At 52.3% G+C, this 555-nt stretch overlaps 1 non-coding gene across 1 annotated transcript; it reads left to right on the top strand.

The window, feature by feature from the left end:
• The first annotated feature begins 218 nt into the window (after positions 1-218).
• TRNAG-UCC (transfer RNA glycine (anticodon UCC)) lies at positions 219-291 on the top strand. Its single transcript has one exon. It is a non-coding gene; the product is annotated as a tRNA-Gly (tRNA).
• Positions 292-555: the final 264 nt, after the last annotated feature.

The following is a 555-nucleotide window of genomic DNA, read 5'->3' as shown; positions in this document are numbered from 1 at the left end:
TGCCTGGGCCACCCCTGCCTGGACCACCCTCTTCCTCTGTGAGGACGGATGCTTCCACCAGCTGCAGCCAACCTGCAGTCATGAGGGGAGGACCAGGAGAATCTCAGAAACACCTGCCCAGAGCCCTGGATCCCTGAGCCTCTGAGCCAGCTTCCTACCTCCAACTTACTGATAGCCAAGAAAACCAAAGCCCTCTAAAGAAAACCGGTTCAGGGACTTCCCTGGTGGTCCAGTGGCAAAGACTCTGCGCTTCCACTGCAGGGGGCCCAGGTTTGACCCCTGGTCAGGGAACTAGATCCCACAGGGAGCAACTAAGTGTTTGCATGCCACAACTAATGATTCCACATGCCGAAACCAAGATTGAATATCTTGCATGCCGAAATGAAGACCTGGCAATAAATAAATAAGTATCTTGAAAAAAGAAAGAAAGAAAGTGAAGTCGCCTAGTCGTGTCTGACTCTTTGTGACCCCATGGACTGTAGCCTACCAGGCTCCTCTGTCCATGGGATTTTCCAGGCAATAGTCCTGGAGTGGGATGCCATTTCCTTCTCCAGG

Source organism: Giraffa tippelskirchi, chromosome 6, assembly GCF_054371585.1.
Source record: "Giraffa tippelskirchi isolate mGirTip1 chromosome 6, T2T-mGirTip1v1.2.pri, whole genome shotgun sequence".
Classification (NCBI taxonomy): Eukaryota; Metazoa; Chordata; class Mammalia; order Artiodactyla; family Giraffidae; genus Giraffa; species Giraffa tippelskirchi.
The sequence above is the reverse complement of the archived record's forward strand: the minus strand, read 5'-3'. Positions and strand labels throughout refer to the sequence as shown.